The 16189-nt window shown below is 39.9% G+C and overlaps 1 protein-coding gene and 1 long non-coding RNA gene across 5 annotated transcripts in view; one reads left to right on the top strand and one right to left on the bottom strand.

Annotated features, from left to right (window-relative positions):
• The window catches only part of SEMA5A (semaphorin 5A), a 516751-nt gene that overhangs the window by 20747 nt on the left and 479815 nt on the right, over nucleotides 1-16189 (top strand). The gene's annotated exons all lie outside the window — the stretch shown is intronic.
• On the bottom strand, nucleotides 7560-14330 carry LOC129036945 (uncharacterized). The gene is made up of 3 exons (XR_008502694.1): nucleotides 14249-14330; nucleotides 13604-13689; nucleotides 7560-9072 (listed from the first exon to the last, which is right to left on the bottom strand). It is a non-coding gene; the product is annotated as an uncharacterized LOC129036945 (long non-coding RNA).

Raw genomic sequence — 16189 nt, 5'->3', positions numbered from 1 at the left:
GCATTTTGAGATGTCCCAGTGATTGAAGTTTTGGAGGCCAGAAGTCTGAAATCAAGGTGTTAGCAGATTGGTTGAAAAGGCTCCGAGAGACAAGTGCTCCTGGTATTTGGGGCCGAAGGCCAGTACAGCCATTATCATCCTCGCCATCCCTTGGGTCCTTGTCCCTTCTGTCCTTAGCTTGAACTGTTGCTTTGAGAGCCTTTTTTCTCCATCAGAATTCAGCTTCTTTCTCAAGTCCCAGTTTATGTCTGGAGTCTCAGATGGACACACTAGAAAGGATTCCTTTCACATTGATCTTGGCTGCTTCTGAAATCCTGGTGCCTTTACTGTTGCTGCCAGTCATTTTAGGTTAAATCAGGAATCAGCAAAGTTTTCTTGTAAAAGGTGAAATAATATGTTAGACTTCTAGGGTTATATGGTCTCTGTCATGACTACTCAGTTCTGCTGTTGCAGCGTGAAAACAACCGTTGAGACTATGCGAACATATGACATGACTGTGTTCCAATAAAACTTTATTTACATAAAGAAGCAGTGGGCCAGATTTGGCTTATGGCCATAGTGTTCAACCTTTGGCCTAAACCATATGAAATAGCTATTTTTGTAGTTCAAGAAAAGTCAACTACTGGCAATTTCATATGATTCAAACAACAGGTTGTAAACTTTGTTGTAAATATTAGTATCCTCTGAAATCTCCTTTTTCCTCCCTCTCTTTTTTATTAGCTTGATTTTAGCCTACCGTGGTATCTAAGCCAAAGTGTCAAATTTTGGGCATTCAATAGATATTTGTTTAGTATATGACTGTGAGGCAGGACCCTCACTCAAATCCCTTCATGGGAAGAAAACTAATAGTTCATTAAATATTTGTCAAGTCACCCAAAAAAAGTGTTTATGTATATATTTATTTTGCATTAATAATGGTTGAAAATTAGCTAAGTACTGATACTGTGAACAAGGGGATTTTCATCATTATTTTTGTGGTCATTGTTACCATCTGTATTTGCTTCTTAGGGTTACTATAACAAATCAGCACACCCGGTGGCTTAAAGCAAGAGAAGTTATTCTCTTGAAGTTCTGGAGGCCGTAAGTCTGAAATCAAGTTGTTAGAAGATTGGTTGAAAGGGCTCCGAGAGACAGTATATTCCAGGTCTATCTTCAGCTTCCGGTAATTGCTGGCAGTTCTTGGCATTTCTTGGCTTGTAGAAGCATCATTCCAGTGTGGAGTATCTATGTCAGTAGTCACGTGGAGTGGTCCCTGTGTGTCTCTGCCTTCATGTGGCCGTTTTACGAAGACCCCAGTCATTGCATTAGGGCTCACTCTAATCCAGTATGATCTGGTATTAGTCTGTTCTCACATTGCTTTAAATAACTGCCTGAGACTGGGTAATTCATAAAGAAAAGAGGTTTAGTTGACTCATAGTTCCGCATGACTGGTGAGGCCTCAGGAAACTTACAGTCATGGCAGAAGGTGAAGGAGAAGCAAGCACTCTTTTCCACACAGAGGCAGGAGAGACAGAGAGCTCAAAGGGAGAAGCACTACACTTTTCAACAACCAGATTTTGTGAGAACTCCCTCACAACACAGCCCTAGGGGGATGGTGCTAAACCATTAGAAACCACCCCATGATCCAATCACCCCCAGCAGGCCCCTCCTTCAACATGTGGGGATTATAATTTGACATGAGATTTGGGTGGGGACACAGAGCCTAAACCATATTAGACCTCATCTTAATTTAACTCTATTTGCAAAAGCGCTATAACATAATGATAACATAACACTGAGGTTCTAAGTGGACATGAACTTTTAGGGGACAGACACTAATTGACCCTGTACACCATCTGTAAGGGAGTGGAGCACAGAGGCTGACCTGGAGGTGGCACCTTGTTGACAGAGTTGTTTTCTGCTCCTGAGGATCATCCCAACTTATTTGCACTGGACCTCGTCCAGAGAATTCAGTTTTTGAGTGCTTTTAAGAACTTGCTGATTTTTGTATGCCTGTATGCCTCCTCCTCCAGACCAACTGTTGACAAAGAGAGTTCACCCAGGAGGGTGATTATTTTGCCATGATTGATGACTCACTGCTGAGACTCTGAGTCATGTCACCTTCCCTTTGTCCGTCGTTATAGATTTATATGGCAATTGAGAGACACTTAGAATATGTTTAATTGTTTGGCTTTTTGAATTTTTGTAAACAATTTTACATAATATGGAGTGGTTGCAATTATAGCTAAGATATGAGACATCCTAGGAAGGATTTTCACTTTAAATGTTTACAATTCCTGCATTTTTATGGGATTCATGAACCTAAGTAAGATTATCATTTCAGATACTGAAACTACCCCCTTCAAAGAGAGACCAGGAGCTTACATCTCTAACAGGGCTGTGATAAGATAAGGCTCTGGAAAAGGAGGCAATGATGCACACATTCTGCCATTACCCGGGTGCTGTGTTCTGCTGGAATCCCATTGTTCTCTGCGGAGCCGAGTTTGGCAGTTATTACAGTTCTCTTGTGTGTGTTTCATTTGTTGATTTCATTTTCCTCTTAACTGGATGAGTTAATTCCCATTTTACATAAATAAGGAACAGATTTCTTCAGCTGATATTAGGTTTTAAACACTCTTATTAGCTGTGTACATGAAACCAACTTTATTACTTACTACTTGCTTTATCTTGTTAAAAAAAGAGACCACAGACACTCAAAATATGCATGTGTGTCATCATTTAGAAAAGTAAAAATGGCCCCAGATAAACTGTTTAAATAACATTATGAAGAGCTATGAGAAGGGAAGCCACGTCTATCTCAGTGCATAAAAGGCTGTGTGCATTCAATTTCAGTTGAAGACCAGTTCTCTCATGAACTGAAATGTTCCATGTCAACAGGAGATGCAGAATCATACTTGTCATTGGAGACCAAATTTAGGAAATTTCAAATTTCTTTAAATATTGTTAGTTCCATAGTTATGGTGGGCCTCAAAGGTTTGGTTTAACTTTCCAGGTTAAAATCATTCATTTTGGAGGGCGTGCAGTTAAACATATTCAGGAGAGTGAAGAGACATACTCTTTACCCCTCCATTTTTTTTTTTTTTTTTTTTTTTTGAGATGTAGTTTTGCTCTTGTTGCCCAGGCTGGAGTGCAATGGCGCAATCTTGGCTCACCGCAACCTCTGCCTCCCAAGTGATTCTCCTGCCTCAGCCTCCCGAGTAGCTGAGATTAGAGGCACGCAGCACCATGCCCAGCAAATGTTTGTATTTTTAGTAGAGATGGGGTTTCACCATGTTGGCCAGGCTGTTCTCGAACTCCTGACCTCAGGTGATCTGCCCGTCTTAGCCTCCCAAAGTGCTGGGATTACAGGTGTGAGCCACCGTTCCCCTCCTACTTCTCCTCTTATTTGCAATTATGCCCTTTGTCTCTGCCTTATTTTCTCTGTCTTGTACGTGCAGGCTGACTGCTTCCAAGGTATGAGATTATTTATTACATTAGCCTGATCTTGCCTTTCTACATGGAAGTTGTCAACATCCTTTCTTGAGTCATGTGTGGGTGTCATCATGGTGTCAGGCTGTGGAGGTAACAGAGGAGGGAAGAAGAAAGGGCTGCTAAGTTCAATCCATGCAGGCGAAGGCTATTCGACCGGGAGGCTGTCTGAGACCGTGTTTTGGAGCCCAGGACGATCTTGGACCTCAGAAATCAGGTGGAGCCTCTCAATGGCACCCTGGACCCCTAAAGACAGGGAGGGAGGATCCTGAAGACAGGTGTGACAGGCAGCCTGAACTGAGCAGGTGCTGTCCTGTCTGCCCCTCCTCCCTGGAAGGTGTCTAGGCCACCTCCTTGGAGTCAGACCAGGCACGACTCATGGGGTGAAGGGAGGCTCAGAACACGGCTGCAGGGAGTGCGTGCTTTATTAGGAAAGCTCTCTCTGAGGACTTGAGGCACTGCTGACAGGAAAGGAGGTTTTCCGTGTAGTGTGTGGCCCTGGAAGAAAGAGCTGGGACCAATAGGGAAAAACATAATCATTCAGAGCTTCAAACCAATGGAATGGCCAGCTGTGAGGGCTCCAGCAGATTTCATAAACCGCTCAGCAGGAATAGACCGAGCGGTGTTAAATCCTGACTCATTCACCTGTACAGTTGTTTCACATCTACCTTTTTTGTTTGTTGCAGTTTTTATTCTAGAATCATTATTTCTAGATAGAGAGCATTTGCATCTTTTTTTAACAAGATAAACTTTTAAAGACATTTCATTTTATTTTTATTTTTATTTTTTAAGACAGTTGCCCAGGCTGGAATGCAGTGGCGTGATCTCCGCTCACTGCAACCTCCACCTCCTGGGTTCAAGTGATTCTCCTGCCTCAGCCTCCTGAGCAGCTGGGGTTGCAGGCGTGCACCACCACGCCTGGCTAATTTTTTTAATTTTAGTAGAGACGGGGTTTCGCCATGTTGGCCGGGCTGGTCTCGAACTCCTGACGTCAAGTGATCTGCCTGCCTCAGCCTCCCAAAGTGCTGGGATTACAGGTGTGAGCCACCAGGCCTAGCCTAAAAATGTTCTAGAATAGTCTTAGATGCACAGAAAAGTTGTAAAGTCAGTTTGGAGAGTTCCTATGCACTCTGTGCCCAGGTTCCCCTATTGCTAACGCCTTGCACTCGTGTGTACGTTGGCCACAGCTAATGCGCGACACTGATGCATCATTACTCACTGAAGGCCACGCTGTATTCTAACCTCCTCACTTTTTCCCTCATGTCCATTGTCTGTGCCAGGATCCTGTGCAGGACCCTCCATTGCAGTTAGCTGTCCTGTCTCCTTAGGCTTCTCTTGGCTGTGACAGTTTCTCAGACTTTCCTTGTTTTGGATGACCTTGACGGTTTTCAGGAGGACTGATCAGGTAGTTTGTCAAATGTCCTCAGTTTGGCCGTGTCTGAAGTTTTTCTCATGACTTGCCTGGAGCTAGGATTTTCTGGAGGGAAACACAGAAGTAAAGTGCCATCATCATGATATCAAGGACGAGTGCTATGGACAGGACTTACCAGTGATGCCACTGACTTTGATCTCCTGACTGGGACAGTATAAAATATGGAATAACAGACCAATCCCACATCTTCAGATAGGCCCAGATGCTGGTGAGCAGTGCCTGCTCTCCCACGTCCCTGCTCTGAGCTCCTGTCCTCCCCCTACGCACCGTCACCCTCTAAGCCCCTCTGACTCCGCCCCAGTGGCCTGTCCTTCAAGAGGCTCACGTTCCCCTCACTCCATTTCAGCGACTCCCTCCCTGCCCTATTCCCAGCATGCCATTCCTCTGTTCTCTTCTCCGGCATCCTCCATAGGTTTACTCATGTATTTGGTGGTTTACCTCCTCCTGTGGAGCGTGGGCCCCACGAGGCGGAGCCTCTGCTTCCTTCACTGTATGTCCAGTCCTGACAACAGCGCCTGGCCTGGAGTAGGTGCTTAGGAAATGTTGGACTGATGAATGATTTGTAGGAGGAAAGGTCACAGCACTTGGAGAACAGTTCTGTACCTCTGAGGTTACAATTTGGGGGTGGGAATGGCTGCTGCTAGACCAGGCGATGGGCCTTCCTGAGGTGCCATGGCTGGAAACCATCTCACTTGGCTCTCTTTGGCTTTTCCCATAAACTTACATTTCGAGAACTGTGGGGTTCAATGACACTCCATTTTTCACTTTGCTTTACACAGGTCTAAACTTTTGGTTATTGTATGTGTTGTGACAATGTTTCAGAAGCACATTGTCTAGGAGTATTAAAATGGTTTTCAATCAGGGAAATATGTCAGATTTCATTGAAAACATACCATTACAGAAAAAGGAAAAAGGAAGGCTGATGAGGTAAGAGAAAGGACTGGACCGCGATCCGATTTACAGACTTGAAAGGGCAGGCTGGGTTGGTCTGAGCTGGGTCTCAGAGCTGTTTTGGCCCTTGCTGGTTTCAGCACTCAATTGTGTGGATTTTGTAACACTTCACTGTTACGGTTTTCTAGTTCTTGGCTTCAGCACATGCATGGTGATGGGAAACATATCTAAGGAATTTTTCCTTCTATTAAGACATGGAGGGCTCAGTGGCAAGCTGTAAAAGACTTCCTTCAGCATTAATTATGTGGTTAGAGAAAATAAATGAGCAAATTAGAGAATTAACACCAAATTAAAACGAAGCTGGAATGGACACAGCAGCTAGTTCAGATTGTTTTTACGTTTTGGTGATAAAAAGATTTTTCTTGCTTGCCAACCCAGCATTGAACAATGGAAAGTTTAGGGACATACTTCGCTGTTAATGCCATCTGAAGAAAACAGTATTAAACTTAAGATTTTTTGTTTTTTAATTTGGTCAATCCATCAACAATGTGTTATAAGTGCCAACATTTAATTGGGAAAAAGGTTTTAGAATTCTTTTTTAGATTTTAGTTGAAAGTGGGATACTCACTTAAAAAAAAGTCACAACCAGGATGGCTCCGCAAATGATATTGGTGTTTATTTCCACACTCCGTCAGTGTACAATAACAGAGTGATGCTTAGCAGCTCCATGTTTTACAGAGAAAGGAAGAAAACCCAACACAAACACACAAAATGAGACAAAAACTCACATAAATATGCTAGGAAGAGTGGAGCTCAAAATTATATTTATGACTTTATAATATGCCATAGTTATTAATTTAACCCTGATAGTGATAATTCAGGTAGCAGGTATCCCCAAATGAGTCTTTGCTTATCAAGCTTAAAAAAAATTTTTCTGCTGTTGCATGGAGTGAAAAAAAATAGGTGAAAGATAAACATGTCATTCTGGGCTATAAAAGTATCACTGAGATTCATATTTTTAAGGAAGTTCTTTACTCCCTTCTGTTTTGAGTCAGCATCTCCTCTGTTTTTTAAAATAAAGTGGTCATTTTCTCCTTATGGGGTTCCATTAAGATCAAGCAGTGCACAAGCTCGTCTGAAAAGGAAGTAACATCTGATCTGAGAGTAGGGGAGGGATACAGGAACATCAAACAGATAAATGGGAGAACACACAGAGAAGTTGCTTATGGCAGTGGAATTGGATGGAAATTTCTGGGCAGTGAGTAGGTTGGCATAATTGGGTGAACTTTTCCTGCTTTATTTTCTCTCCATACATAATGTGTACATTTATTTCAACCTTTAAATAGGATATCCAGAGGACCAACTTAGTAAACAGATAATAGCTGGAATTTTTGAGATCATTCATTCAGCTTCCTTAGGTGTAAATTAAGTATTTTAGACAAAACATGCATTTCTTAAATCTCTAAAATTGGTGATAGGCCACCTACTGACCTTCCAAAGTTAATTTACTGACAAAAGAATATGCCTTTTACCTGAGGAATTAGCTGGCTCAGCTAAGGGCCCATTTTATCATCAAGATACATAAAATTGTAGATTTAAATGGAGTCACAGCTAAATAACCGATTTGTAAAAACGTAATTTAACAATTCCGTAGCAAATCAAACAATTTATGATGGTGCCTGAGCAAAGCACTCACATTGTATCTTCTGCAGATCCAGCTCTTCTTGGGGAAGGTTTCGGTGGATTTTTTCATAGTTAATTTTTTTTTGTTTTTTGGTGGGTGAAATAGAGTTGTTCTGCTCTTTGTGAATTGCAAGTCATTTTCAACGTTTTTGTCTGGTTTCCATAGTTACTACTTATGCTTTTGGAAGAGAAAGCAAATGTTTCTTTTAATGTGATGAGGCAAATCGTTGCTTCTGTTGGCCTTTTTCACCTGTTGCTACCATAAACCGTGACCAGAAGGGAGAACAACCTTCTATGTTAGTTTTCTGTGTTTTTTCTAAGTCTGGAAATTGAGTCACTATGATTACAGGAAAGCAGATTGGAGAGAGTTGGCTCATTGGTAAGGCACAGCCCTTAGATGTTTTTGTGACATTATTTTCTTCATAACCAGCTAGGAAAATAATCTTTATAAAGTGTATAGGTTTAGTGATGCACAAAAACTGATCATTTTGCAGATTAATTACATTAAAACCCTTCTCTTAGTCAAGGGATTCCAAATCATCACTAGCTTTATTAATTATAAAAATTAATTTTAGTCAATTATTTGAAAAAGTGAACTACAACAGGTAACTTTTTTGATCTTGTTTGCACTCCTGGTGTTTATTCCACTGATTCTCCAACCTAAAGGCACAGAGGACCTGGGGATTCTGTGGAAATGCAGAAGCTGGTCCAGGGGTTCTGGGGCAGAACCTGAGAGTCTGCATTTCTGTTTCCAGATGATACTGATGCCACAGGTCCTGGGACCCCACTTAGAGAAGTGAGTATTGTTGCCACATGCACTTTCAGAGCAACTGAAATCCTTGGAGTCAATTCCCTTTTCCTTCTGCAGAGACATTTAGTGAACAGACCACATGAAATTTAAACTTAATTTATGGTTCTTTATTTAGAAAAAATGGGGCATTCCCCATAGGCTTCACAGAATTGGTTTCTCTGTTGGAGTTTTGGTAGTTCAGTAGTGGCCACAAGGTGGGCTTGCTCCCACCCACTCCGGACTGGACATGTTTTAGTTTGAAAAGAACAGATCGTATTTCCTTGACATGGATGTGCCTGTGTTAATGTCACTGAGAAGAAAGTAAACACTCTGGGATTGATATGATAGTCATGAAGTGCACTGTGTGCACATTGACAACCTTCTATACTTTTGAAGAAGCCCATGTGAGAATACCAGGATTTGGTAGAATGTAGAGATCCTTTTCAGCTCAGTGGTATTATTTTGCCACCAATGGGATAGGATGTAAATAATCGGTGTGTTAAGTAAGAATGACCATGGATCCCTGGTTCCTAAATGCCCCTCAGTGCTTCCCCTGTGTCCCAGAAGACGCTGCCCCCATGTGGTTCCAGGATGGTCCGTGGTCACTGCTTTTTTTGACTCTCATTGATCTTCCAGTTGCATGGGGAGGGGAGCCAGGCTTCTTGCACACAGATGCGGTTTGATACTCTTCCCTCTTCTGGGGTTCCAGGATGCTTTGATGAAGCAACGTCTTAGGAAATGGCTCTCTCCTTGTAAATGGTCGACCCCTTTCTCCACACAAACCATCATGTCTCTTCACACTGGTTGCCTTGGGTGGGATGACAAAGGATTCTCTTGTTCATACTAAAGTGAAGACAGTTTTCTACATTTTAAAAATTTGTCCAGTGGGCACTATAACCTGCACAGCTGACTATATGGGTAGCTCACTGTGAGAGAGTGTAGAAATGGTAAATAAGAGAAATCTCTTTTTCTAGAGATTCTAAGTGCTGCTTCCAATGGTGCTATGAAATCCTTGCCATGTGTAGGTTCCCTGTTCTCCATGTGATGGGCAAAATTCCTGCTCTTCATGGGCAGCAGATGTGTGTGTGGTGTGTGTGTATATGTGTGTATTTATGTGTTGCATGGTGTTTGCGTATCTGTGTCTGTGTGTGGTGTATACGTGTGCAGAGGTATGTGTGTCATGTGAGTGTGTCTTTGTATGTGTGTGTGCATGTCTGCACACCTCTGTAAAGGCAGGGTTCACATTGGACTCAGCAGTGCCTTGCACAGTGCTTTATATACCGTAGGTGTTCAGTAAATTTGTTCAGTTAAATTGAATTAAACACATGGTACCTGGGCTATGTTTGGTTCAATAAAAAGAGATTGTTTTTGTACTGATTTCACAAATGTCAAGTAACTATATTCAGATATGAGAAAATGATTTAATAAGAGAAAAGTGTCCCTGTCCCACTTTCATTTATGAGGTGCTACGTGGGTGGCAGTTGATGGAGAAGTGAGCTGTCCTATGGGTCTCCACGTTGACTCCAGGGAACACAGTTGGGTTCTTAGCATACTATTTTTTGGGAAGGTTAAGAAATTAAAATCCCATGATTAAGTGAATTTCAGATTTTACACTGACATTAAGCTGTTTTCTTTTTCGTCTTTTTCTTATCAGTTGCTCTTAAGGAGCTGGATCTGACATGTAGCAGCACCTTCCTGACAGCTGCTATTCCCGGGGACTATCAGGTTAGCCGCATTACCCTTTGGACTGGCCGGGGTGCGACAGAACATATCTGTCGTTTGTTAGCAGCTGCAAGCTCTTCTGTTTGTGTTATTCTTATGGGGTCTAAAATTAATTGGGAACATTGCACGTTCTCCCAAGTTCTTTGCCAAGTCCCCTGTTGCCATAACCATATTAGACATGCATTTTTCACACTTATTTCAAGGTTCTCAATGAAAATTTCTTAACGTCAAATCAAGCCGCCCTATATTAACTTTTAAAGGCATTTCTAAGTTTCCGTTGCATGACGAACTAGAGATGGTCCCTGCCTTCAGATGGTTGGACTCAGTTTTTGACTTCATGATGGTGCTAACATGATATACATTCAGTAGGAGCTGTACTTTAAATTTTGAATTTTGATCTTCTCTCAGGCTAGTGATATGTGGTGGACACTCTCTTACCATGCTGGGCAGTGGCCATCAGTCACAGCTCCATCAGCCACTTGATCAGAAGGGTAAATGACCAATACTCTACAGTGGACTGAGTTGCCAAATGATTTTTGCAACTGTAGGCTCATGGGAATGTTTTGAGCATGCTTAGAATAGGCTAGGCTAGGCTATGATGTAGTTTAGTATATTAAATGCTGTTATAAAAATATGATTTGAGTGTAGGAGAAAAACATTTTGAGGAACATGACTTTAAACTTTTTAGTATTCTCTGTTGACAGAATGAGAGAATTGCAGGATCTCACCCCATAATTTTTTATCCATAAGGTTAATGATGCATGGAGTTGAGGATTAAGTTTGAGTGGAATCCACACTAACCAAAACTCTTTTTAAGAATGATCTTTTTGAAGGAATCTTAGCAAGCATATTTTCATTTGCAAGGTGATTTAAAAGTAACAGTTGACTCTCCATATCCCTGGGTTCTATGTCTATGAATTCAGCCACCTGTGGATCAAACATATTTGGGAAAAAAAGGATGGCTCTATCTGTACTGAACAAGTACAGAATTTTTTTCTTGTTATTTCCTAAGCAATACAGTATAACAGCTATTTACTTAGCATTTATATTGTATTAGGGATTGTAAGTAATCTAGAGATAATTTAAAGTACATGGGAGGATGTGCATAGGTTATATGGAAATGCTACACTCTTACATATCAGGAACATGAGCATCTGTGGATTTTGGTATGGGGAAGGGTCTTGGAACCAATCCCTCAGGTATACTGAAGGATGACTGTAGTTCTAAATGACTGACATTAAGAGGTTAACCTCTGCTGCTGCGGAGGGTGTGATCGTCCACTCCAAAGACGTCCCCGTCCTAATCCCTGGAAGTTGTGAATGTTACCTGACATGGCAAAAGGAATGATGCAGATGCGATTACGTTACGGGTCTTGAGGTGAGAGATTATTCTGCATTGTCCATATGGGTCTTAAATGTAATCGTGAGAGTCCTTACAAGAGGGAGCAGAGGAAGATTTGCTGCAGATAGACAGGAAAAGGCGATGTGAAGATGGAGCAGAGAGAGAATTGGAGATGCCCTGCTGCTGGCCTTGTAGATGGAAGGGAAGCCCTAGCCCAGGGACGCAAGCAGCTCTAGAAGCTGGAAAAGGCAAGGAAGGAAACAGATTCTCCTCTAGAGCCTCCAGAGGGAGCAGGGCCTCACTGAGGTCTTGGTTTTGTCCCAAGGAAACTCATTTTAGATTTCTTACCTCCAGAAATGCAAGAGATTAAATATGAGTTGTTTTAAGGCACCAAGTTTATGGGAATTTGTTACAGTGGTAATTTGTTACATAGGAAACTAATGTTCCACTCCACTATCTCACTAGTGAGCTTTTGACCTAAGAGTATTGAGTTTTAAAACATAAAATTAATGTTTAAATGTATAATGAGCCTGTATGAAGCTATAATTGCTATAGTAATTCAAATAAGGGGAGAATTAAAATGTAAAAATATTCTGAAGTAGACTCTGGGGCATAGATTGTTAGGAAAAGCTTCAGAAGTAGAAGGAATCAGTGATTCTTTAGTTTCTTGGCATTTTAAGACACAGCTCTGTGTTGTACCATCTGTTTTGTGTGAGGAGCTGCCACTGCCACAATATCATACAATCACTGGTTGTAAATTTTGTGGAAGCCATTATGATTTCTTTCTTCCCAACGTTTCCTCTCTTTTCCCTCTGTTTTCCCCTAAATACAAACATGTGTTCCAAGTGGTTGAAGTTTTCTGGAGAACCGCTCTATAAGCTGTGCACATTTTTGATTTAATGAAAACTTCTAAGACATCCTGGAAAGAAAAAGTGTTTTTCCTTTTAAAGAAATTTGATGGAATCTAGAGGATTTGATGCCTTTTTGGGTGAAATCCAGTGACAGGATTCTCTGCTAGATTATTACTTTTTCACTCTGTAGAGAGTCAAGTTTTCTGGTTTAATACTATTATCGGAATGAATTATTAATGTCCTTAAATTTACCAAGACACACATTTAATTCATGTGATTGTGTGATTCTTTTTAAAAAACGTATCTTGAGATGGGATATTTATTTTCTTGAAAAATTTTAGTATGAAAATTCACGTCAACATGTTATATTTACTCTAGTCCTCAGCTTGCATATATATATATATATATATATATATATATATATATATATATATATATTTGCATCTCATTTCAGTGAAATAAGGCAGAGCATTTTTTGCAACTTGGATTTGGCTTCCTTTTATTCTTCATTTTCATTAATGCATTCCTTGCTTTGGCACAGAACTCTATTTGGTTTGCAACACTCTAGGAAAAATGCTTAATTACTGAAAAACTTTGAAATTCAGGAAGAACATGCAGGGGAGCGTATTTGTTCAGGTCACGTTTATGTGACTTTCAAGAACAGATAAAAATAATCTGTAGCTAAACCAAACTGGTGCTTTCATTGAAAGGATTTGGTTGTCAGTGGGACAGAAAGAAATGGTGTCTAAGGCTTCCTTTAATTTAAAATGCCTTAAAAGGAAAAGCAGGATGCATAACAGAGCCTCTGCTGGCATGGGATCAGGCTCTTCTTGAGATCTTTCCAGAATACTCAACACCGTGTAGCAGAATTGAACATTAATGTTGACTTTTAAAACCACTCCATGTGCATTGAGAGACTGCTCAGTTACTATGAACATCTGATCTTAAAAAAAGAAAAAAAAAGATAGAAAGGAAAATAACACTGGATTATGAGTTAGAAGACCAGAACTTCAGCTTTTGGATTCACCACTTCCTACCCACATCACTTTAGACAAGTCCCTGCTATGCACTGAGCTCTGGCTTCTTCATTTGAAAAGTAACGATACCTATTTTGCTTCCCATTTGGAGGGCTTAGGAGGATCTAAGGGTTAGGTATATGGAAACACATAGTAAAATATGATGTTATATATAATAAAAAGGAAATGCAAAATTATGAAGTTATTTTGATTGTTGCTAAAGTCATACAAAAGTAAATGTTTAGCACGATTTTTTATGTATGGATAAGGTTGAGAATAATCAGTTCTGCTCGTATGCTTTGAGACAAGGGAGGTGGAGCTGGGGCTATGTCAGCTCCTCTCTTTTCTAGAAGCCACCATTTTGACTTCCTTTGACTTTCATTGCCAGGAACATATGACTGATGAATACTTCTCTGCCTTCATTCATCCCCAAACTATGAAGGATGTTTCCAAGACTTTTCTTCTTTTGTCTCTGGTCAAAAGAGAATAAGATATCTGTGTAAAGAAGAAGACAAATCACATTTTGTCAGGATAATGTTGTCTGCCTTAGTGTTACATACTATTATTTATCATAACTTGCCCTCAAATTGTTTGTTTTCTAGTTGTTAACAGGAATTCATCTTCATTAGTATTTATTTTTAATTGACAAAAGTTATATATATTTATAGTGTTCAATATGCTGTTTTGATATATGTACATCTTGTGGAATGATTAAATCCAGCTAATTAACATACGTATTACCTTATTTACTTCTCTTTCTTTTTTTGTGGTATCACTTAAAACCTAGTCTTAATGCGATTTTAAAATATACAATAAGTTGTTTAGTCACCATGTGGTAGAATGTTAACTTTGTTTTTAGATTATACCTGGGGCACAAATCACACTACAGTATTTCAGGTTACAGAGGTCTTCTGAAAGAGCTAAGTGGTCTCAGGCTCTTTAATCAAGACTGCTGTCTCCAGGATATCAGAGACTTTTCCTTGGATTCTGAGTAGCATGAAATGATACTGCCCAAATAATTACCACTCGAGATAGTTTTCACCATTGGAATTACCTTCTGAATTAGCCAGATGAAAACATTAGACTCTGTTGTAAAAAGAATATATCTCTTTAACTTAAGGGAGTGTGTGTAAACTGGGAACAGGATATATTCCAATTCCATATCAAAATCAGTAATAGAGATAAGAGGAACATTATATTATGACATCACAAAATCTCTTGAATGTGATGTGCATTTGACAAGCTGTAGAAGAATGATGTAGCACTGTTGTAAATATACCTATAAAATTCATCACTCCAAGAGTTAAAGAAGATATTATAATGATTAATTGTAAATGAGTTCCATAGGATTTGGATGAGTATATGAATTAAAGAGCCGTTAATGACTACTGGAAAATTCAGAAAATTTCTATTACACTAGATATCTAGATATCAGGAAACACAATGTGTGATACAGCCACAGATGCAAACGAAAATTTGAATGGCCTAAGACAACAATGACTTCTCAGGTATCTTCTAGAATTGGCATGGCAGGCCGAATGGACCATGATTCAGTTGGTGACAGTTCGTATGTCTGATAGTTGTCACCAAAAATATGCTCCAAACCTGTTTAACTCAGTTCCTTGAATTATCTGAAATTATATTTTAAAACATTTCTCTATTGAGAAATTACAAAGGTAGCCTTAGGTTGAAATTCTAATTGGGAGGTAAATGAAGAGAACTGTGATATATACCAATACATGCAACATTTTCTAAATTTGCGTTAACTTGGGAGAAGGATTAGAAACGTAACATGTTTTAAGAAAATGCAATTTCATTCGTTTCAACTATTAGCTGTAAATGGAATAAGGTTGACAAATAGTTCCTTAAAGGAACTTATATAGTTCCTTAAAAAGTTTGCTATAACCCATTTATGAAACTCCTTTGCAACTAAAAATACGGTGTAAAATATCTTTTACAATGCTATGTAAAAGAGTTCTTACAAAGAACTTGAAAAATCAAGTTTCCAAAATGTGTTATTTACTTCCCAATAGTTTGTGCTTACCAATCTAGAAATAAATAGCATCTATGAATTACATGAAGTTGCCATTTGTACGTCAAAATCTGTCAAATACTGGAGGTTTTAACGTATTCAAATACACACCAATTCTCCCAATAAAGCAATAAACGTTTGTTATATTATTACTGTCTAACACAGTGCTTGGTGTGCTGTGAATCCTCACTGACCCTTTATAGAAGGAATGAATGAGGTTGTAAATGAACAGAAGATTGAATGAGTGAATAGGTGAGACTTCTGGGCTGGGCGTTATGCCAGATGCCATGGGAGTTAAAATGGCATGGCTTTCAATCTTAAGGCTGTTTCTTTTAATGTTCTTTCCAGATTCCCTGGAATTAATTTTTCCACCATCGTGGCCCCTTGGAGTTTGCCTCACCAGAGAGCCCTTCCCTAGACATTCTATCCCCATGAAAAATCTTTTGCTTTTTCCTCTGCGTTTAGTTCCTTTCTCCCTCCTATTACTTGAAATAATATTCTTTCTAGTTTATATACTTTTTGTTTTCTGTCTTCTCCAATAAGGTCCATGATTAGAGGCACCTTGTCTTGTTCAGTAATGTCTCCCCACTTCCTAGAAGAGAGGTGGCATGTGGTAGGTTCTCAATACATGTTTCTTGAATTAATGAATGAGTGGTTAGGGGAAAAACTATCTAGTGAGAGCAGCTGATTTGCCAATGGTCTAACTCAGAAACTAAACTTTAAGATGAAATTCTGAGGCTTCTTACAGAGTTTAGAGTATTACAATGATAAACTTTGGGTACATATGGATAGTCTAATACTGTGGTATTGCAGGGGCTCTGAGGCTGTAGAACCTATATCCACTCATTCAATAATTTTATGTTGGGGCCGGGCATGGTGGCTCACACCTGTAATCCCAGCACTTTGGGAGGCCAAGGTAGATGGATCACCTGAGGTCAGGGGTTCGAGACCAGCCTGACCAAT

This window comes from Pongo pygmaeus, chromosome 4, assembly GCF_028885625.2.
Source record: "Pongo pygmaeus isolate AG05252 chromosome 4, NHGRI_mPonPyg2-v2.0_pri, whole genome shotgun sequence".
In the NCBI taxonomy this organism is placed as follows: Eukaryota; Metazoa; Chordata; class Mammalia; order Primates; family Hominidae; genus Pongo; species Pongo pygmaeus.
This window is presented reverse-complemented; position numbering and strand designations above follow the sequence as displayed.